This window comes from Eptesicus fuscus, chromosome 1 (assembly GCF_027574615.1).
Source record: "Eptesicus fuscus isolate TK198812 chromosome 1, DD_ASM_mEF_20220401, whole genome shotgun sequence".
NCBI classification, from domain to species: Eukaryota; Metazoa; Chordata; class Mammalia; order Chiroptera; family Vespertilionidae; genus Eptesicus; species Eptesicus fuscus.
In genome coordinates this window covers 67,305,805-67,312,713 of record NC_072473.1, presented here as the reverse complement: position 1 = coordinate 67,312,713, position 6,909 = coordinate 67,305,805, and the positions used below count along the sequence as shown (strand labels likewise).

At 39.4% G+C, this 6,909-nt stretch overlaps 1 pseudogene; it reads right to left on the bottom strand.

Annotated features, from left to right (window-relative positions):
- Positions 1-487: 487 nt before the first annotated feature.
- Positions 488-1,006, bottom strand: LOC103296772 (ferritin light chain-like; annotated as a pseudogene).
- Positions 1,007-6,909: the final 5,903 nt, after the last annotated feature.

Genomic DNA, 6,909 nt, shown 5'->3' with positions numbered 1-6,909 from the left:
CTGCAGCCTCAGGCAAGCAAAGATTCTGCAAAATGACCTCTAGTCCTCTCATAAGGAGTGTGTGTGTGTGTGTGTGTGTGTTGGAAAGGGATGAGAATGTAAGCAAAGAGCACAAATATGGAACTGACAGAACTAATGGACATACAAGAGAAGAAAGCTGAGAACCACAATAATTTTGGAGCATGAAAGATGGAAACCATGGTCTTTCATTGTGAATAGATGGATATCAATGTGTCTCTGTAAAATAATTAAGATGTAAGATGTTTAAAACTTCCCTAGTATCTGTGGAAAATGTTAGCATTTGTGGGTTTTTTGTTTGTTTTTTGCTGCCAAAAACTTTATTGTTTCATTTGGTCCAATTCATTGGAGAGGGCTCCAGGGTGGTTAAAAGAATGACTAGTAGTTTTGGGAAAAGGCTCAGGTAAAAGCCAGAGACACCAGGTGGATGCAGAGGGGCCTCTGAAAGGCCTCTGGGCTCCAAAGGCTCCTAGTCGTGCTTGAGGGTGAGCCTTTCAAAGAGATACTCATCCACCCCAGCCTAGGGGGCTGCCAGCCTTCAGAGGTGAGTCAGGTGGTCACCCATCTTCTTGATCAGTTTCACCTCCTCATCCAGGAAGTGGTTCTCCAGGAAGTCGCAGAGATGAGGGGCTGCACGGGTAGAACACAGGGCCTGCAGCTCCAAAAGGGCCTGGTTTAGATTCTACTCCAAGGCCAGGGCAGCTTCCATGGCATCCTGACTTTTGCCCACTCATCTGGGGAAGGCTTCAGCATGTCCTGGAAGAGAATGCAGCCACCGCGCTGGTTTTACAAATTTAAGAGATGCTCAGTGCTTCTTCTCCGCCAACTCATGGAATAAGTGGCCCACACCCTCAAGAGCCACATTGTCATGGCTGAAATAGTAGACCAGAGGGAAGTAGGTGTGGGAGACCTGCAGATGCAGGTCAGCCAGCCGTTTGACCGCAGCCTCCACCTCGGTGGAATAATTCTGATGAAGTTGGGAGCTCATGGTTGTTCAGCAAAAAGGAGTTAAGGTAGAAAAAACAAACAAACAAACAAAAAAACAAAAACACCAGTGTGTTGGCTGGTCCCCGAGGTGGTTCTGAAGGTGGTGACTGGATGAGATGCAGGACAGTGGCCTGAGCCTGGAAGAAGGGGTGTCCTTGGGTCAGGTCCGTCCAAACACTGTTGAAGCAAGAGATAGATCCGGGACCTCCAAGTGCACTGCATTTGTGGGTTTTTTTCCTGTTGGAAAACTAAGACTCATGTAATTCTTATTTTGGGGAAAAGGAGTAACATTTCACTTAACTGGCGTTCCAAGTTAGTATTCCCTAGCAATTAAAACTGATTGAAAATGTTGTTAATGCTAATGTGTGATGAGATTTTATATATTTCCAAGTTAGAAAAGAAGAACTAGACTTCCAGTCAAGCTGGAGGAGTAGATAAACATTGTTCTTGCCTCCTCCCATGACCTCATCAAAATTACAACTAAACTATAGAAAAATCACTCTGGAGAGCCACCTGAAGACTAGCTGAACAGAATTCCTATAAGTAAGGACATAAAGAAGAAGCCACATCAAGATTGAATATTATATGTCAACTATAATTGAAAAATACAAATTATTTAAAAAAGAAAGAAAATGAAACAGTTGGTTATATTTTTACTTCAATATCTAACAGTCAACAATGCTGATGGATCATGATAATATATGTCCCTCTTCATAAGTAAAAGTAGTCCCCAAAAGGCAACATGACTTCTGCTTTGATTGATTCAGTAGCATTTCCCATAGCCGATATAATTTTATTTTTCTGATGGCCTCTTAGAACATAATTGTACTTGGTAAATTCTAGCTCTGGTTTATTTCCAATTAGGAAGTATTTTTTCCAAGGTTTGTTCCCAAAATCATAGCCTTTAAAACCAAATAAAAAGTGTTTAAATGAAACTCCAGGAGAAGGCGGGGGAGTGCTGGGCAGGGTTCCCCTGACCTTGCAGCACCCACAGGGGCTGGGTCCCCTCCCAGAGCTGCGGCCTCACTGGGGGCCACGCCATCTTGCAAGGAAAGGAGGATTATATTGGAAACCTGACTTTCAGCGACAACTGCAAACACTGAACAGCTGTGAGCACCAGAACATAGGTCCCCTATCGGCGCAAACATTCGGATTCAAAGGAACTCTTCACTGCACCACGGAAAGGTCAGATTTCACCTGAAATAAGGTGTGGTTTCTCGTCCCCACGGTGGGAGAGGGAAGCACGCGAGCCGCAGGACCTGCAGGACCCGAGAGGTCTGTGCCTAGAAAAATCTGCGGCAGTTGGAGCTGCCATGACCCATGAATGTGGAAGGGTGTCCTCTGAGCTGCTAACAGAAGTGATCTCTTAAAAGCAACTCATTTTAATCTGACGAGGAGGGTCAGACTAAGAATTTTCAAAGGAGTGCAGGCTCCTTAGTCTTGCGTGCAAACCCACTGTCAGCACACTTGGGCTCTTTCTGATTCTGATTACTAAGCCCAATACATAGGAAAACCCAGTTGGGGAATACCCTGAAAGACTGCAGGGGGAAGTTGTTTTTCTAGAGCCTGGGGAGCAGAGCCGGGTGTGACCATCCCAGAGGCAGCTCTGAGGCACACACCTCCACAAACCGGTAGTGAGTGCCAGAGAGGGGAAAAAAAAAAAAAAAAAGCTAGAGAGGCCCGGAAGTCAATTCAGAAACACTGCCACCCAGGGGCTGAAACGGTAATTGTCTCTGGTGTAATCAAAAACAAATATGAGAAATTAAGACACAACACTGAGGAGCAATGGAACGAAGGGAACTGAAATACCGCCCAGACTGGGAAACAGGCATACCAAACAGAATAATAGAGGAAGTGAATGACAGCTGCTACTGCACATTTTAGTCTTCCTATTTTTTATTTTAAATTCTTTTTTATAATTATTTTTATTTTATTTTTATTTTTATTTTCATTTTTTGCATCTTTTACTTAAGAAACTAAATTTTTTTCTTTTTCCTCACTCGATTTTCACCTTTTTAATTATTACATTTTTATTTTCAATCAGCATTATTATTACTATTATTTTACTTTTTTTCTTTAATGTCATTTGATTTTCTCTTTCTTTTATTTTGGGATTAGTGTCCTACATTCTATTTGCATCTTTCCTTTACAATCGTTTTACCCTATCTCAATGCTAACATTATGCCATCACTCTCCTCCTAACCTTTCCCCTTTTGGTCTCCTGTTTATCTTAACCCTTTCTGGCTTTAGATTTTCCCTACTTTTTCAGTCTACCCTCTGCTAAAATTTCACCCTACTTATATATCTAATTCCCAAATCCCTGCTCTAAGTCCATATATACCTCTCTCTACGCTACCTTAAAAAATTCTTTTTCTCTCTGGCCTTTTGTTGTTGTTTGCTTGAATGTTGATTAGATTGAATTTTTATGCTTTCTTATGGGATTGTTTTGATTATTCTTTTTGTTTGTTTGTTTGGTTCTTTTGTTTGCTTTGTTTTGTTTTTTTACTTTTTTTTTTTCCCTTGCCTCACTTGATATTAGTTGGTGTTGCAGTTTGTATTAATCTCCAGGCTCGTGTTGCTGGAATTTGCTGGGATTAGTAGCTGTTTAATTGGAGTTTACTCCCCATATATATAGTTTGTTCCCCTTTTCTCTCTTAGTATCGTTCTTGTCTCTCTTACTTTTTTTTTCTTTTATTTTTTTTCTTCTCTTTTCCCAAGTTCAGATTCACACTCTTTTTTGTTGTTGTTTGTTCTTTCTTTTTGTTTTTGTTCTTTCTTTTTACTCTTCCTCTTCCTCGCCTATTCCCTAATTTGTCTTTCTCTGGTGGTCACCTTTATTGGAGGTTATTAATATCATGAATACAATTCTGTTAAGTGCCTTGTGTGTTGTGCCTGGTTGTGTTGTATTTTGTACCTTTAAATCAACGCCAGAGAGAGAGAACTACATAACCAGACATCCAGAGAAGAGAGACCATAGGGAGACAAAGAAACAGCCCCCATAGGAAAGAAAAGCAGGCATCACCAGAAAAGGAAGTAAACGAATTAGAGGCAAACAACCTATCAGAGAAAGAATTCAGAGAAATGGTCATAAGGTGGCTGAAAAGGATGGAAGACAAATTCGACAATATGAGTAAGAACCAAGAGGAAATGAAGATGAACCAAGAAGAAATGAAAAATGACATCGCTGCTGTAAAGAACTCAATAGAAAGCATCAAGAGTAGACTAGAAGAAGCAGAGGACCGCATAAGTGAGCTAGAAGACAAGATGGAAAAAAATACCCAAGTAGAACAGCTTCTAGAAAAAAAATTAGAAAGCATGAGGAGAGCCTAAGGGAACTTCGGGACAACACGAAACAAAACAACATCCGAATAATAGGGGTACCAGAAGGAAAGGAAACAGCAAGGAATAGAAAACCTGTTTGAAGAAATAATAACAGAAAACTTCCCTGATATAGGGAAGAAAAAACACACACAAATCCAAGAAGCTCACAGAGTTCCAAGCAAAATGAACCCCAAAAGACTGACACCAAGGTACATTATAATTAAATTGGCAAACACCAATGACAAAGTAAGAATCTTAAAAGCAGCCAGAGAGAGACAGACAGTTACATACAAAGGAACCCCCATCAGACTAGCAACTGATTTCTCAACAGAAACTCATCAGGCCAGAAGGGAATAGAATGAAATATACAAAGTCATGCAAAGGAAGAGTCTGAATCCAAGAATACTGTACCCAGCAATGCTATCAATCAAAATTGAAGGTGAAATCAGCAGCTTCACAGACAAAAAAGGACTAAGGGAGTTTATCACCACCAAACCAGCAATGCAAGATATGCTAAAGGGTCTGCTGTAAAAAAAAAAAAAAGAAAGAAAGAAAGAAAGAAAGAAAGAAAGAAAGAAAGAAAGAAAGAAAGAAAGAAATAGGAAGCAAAGAAGGAACACAGGGGTATAGAATAAAAATGGCGACAAATAAGTACCTATAAATAATAAATTTAAATGTAAATGGATTGAATGCCCCAATCAAAAGACACAGGGTAACAGATTGGATAAGAAAACAAAACCCATATATCTGCTGTCTACAGGAAATCCACCTCAAAAAAAAGGACGCATACAGACTGAGAGTAAAGAGATGGAAAAAGGTTTTCCAGGCGAATGGAAATGAAAAAAAAGCTGGGGTAACAATACTTATATCTGACAAATTAGATCTCAAAGTGAAGGACATAACAAGAGATAATGAAGGCCACTTCATAATACTAAAGGGAGCAATCCAACAAGAAGAAATAACTCTGGTAAACATATATGCACCCAACACAGGAGCACCAAGATACATTAAAAAACTCCTGGAAGATATCAAAGGAGAGATTGACAGCAATACAATCATAGCAGGAGACTTCAATACCCCACTATCACCATTGGACAAATTCCCTAAACAAAAAATCAGCAAAGAAACATCAATCCTAAATGACTCACTAGACCAGATAGAATTAATCGACATCTTCAGAACATTTCACCCCAAAGCCACAGAATATACATTCTCCTCAAGTGCACATGGGTCATTTTCAAAGATAGACCATATGTTAGGACAGAGGCAAAGCCTCTCCAAATTCAAGAAGATAGAAATCATATCAAGTATCTTCTCAGATCACAGTGGCATAAAACTGGAAATCAACTACAATAAAAACAACCCAAAGAAATCAAACACATGGAGACTAAACAGCATGCTATTAAACAATGACTGGGTTACCAAAGACATCAAGGAAGAAATAAAAAACAGCATGGCAACAAATGACAATGAAAACACAATAATCAAAAATCTATGGGACACAGCGAAAGCAGTCCTGAGAGGGAAGTTCATAGCTCTACAAGCCTACTGCAAAGAACAAGAAACAATGGTAATAAATTAACCCAACAACTCAAAGAGTTAGAGAGAGAGCAATAAGAAAAGCCCAGTGTAAGCAGAAGGAAAGAAATAATAAAGATCAGAGCGGAGATAAATGACCTAGAGACTAAAGAAACAATACAAAAGATCAACAAAACCAAGAGCTGGTTCTTTGAAAGGATAAACAAGATTGATGAACCTCTAGCCAGGCTCACCAAGAAGCAAAGAGAGAGGACCCAAATAAACAAAATCAGAAATGAAAGAGGTGAAATAACAACAGAACCCACAGAAATTCAAAGGATTGTTACAAAATACTACGAACAACTCTATTCCAACAAAATGGACAACCTGGAGGAAATGGACATATTCCTAGACAAATACAACCTTCCAAAACTCAATCGGGAAGAATCTAAACAGCTCAACAGGCCAGTAACTATGGAAGAAATTGAAGCAGTCATCAAAAAGCTTCCAGCAAACAAAAGCCCGGGGCCAGACGGCTTCACAGGAGAGTTTTACCAAACTTTCAAGGAAGAACTAAAACCTATCCTCCTCAGACTATTCCAAAAAATTCAAGAGGAAGGAATACTTCCAGGCTCCTTCTATGAAGCCAGCATCACCCTAATACTAAAACCAGATAAAGACAACACAATGAAAGTGAATTACAGACCAATATCCCTCATAAACATAGATGCCAAAATCCTCAACAAAATTCTAGCAAATTGGCTCCAGCAATACATCAGAAAGATCATACACCATGACCAAGTAGGATTTATCCATGGAATGCAAGGATGGTACAATATCCACAAATCAATAAACGTGATACATCACATAAACAAATTGAGAGATAAAAATCACATAGTCATATCAATAGATGCAGAAAAAGCATTTGACAAATTCCAACACCCTTTCTTGATAAAAACTCTCAACAAGGTGGGAATAGAAGGATCATTCCTCAACATAATAAAAACTATATATGATAAACCCACAGCAAACATCATACTCAATGGGCAAAAACTAAAACCATTT